We start from the raw sequence: 240 nt of genomic DNA on the forward strand, positions 1-240 counted from the left end.
GGGGGGTTGTGGGGGCTGCATCCTGACCCCAGGCGCTGTCCCCAGCTGGTGTCCCCCGAGGAGTACCGGCGGTTCCTGGAGCGGGGGCTGGTGGTGGCCGAGCGGCGCAGCCCCAACAGCTTCCACTGCAGGACCCCCGACTGCCGCGGCTGGTGCATCTACGAGGATTCGCTCAACGAGTTCCGCTGCCCCATCTGCCAGGCCCTCAACTGCCTCCTCTGCAAGGTGACCCCCCCACAC

This window comes from Calidris pugnax, unplaced genomic scaffold, assembly GCF_001431845.1.
Source record: "Calidris pugnax isolate Ruff unplaced genomic scaffold, ASM143184v1 scaffold307, whole genome shotgun sequence".
In the NCBI taxonomy this organism is placed as follows: domain Eukaryota; kingdom Metazoa; phylum Chordata; class Aves; order Charadriiformes; family Scolopacidae; genus Calidris; species Calidris pugnax.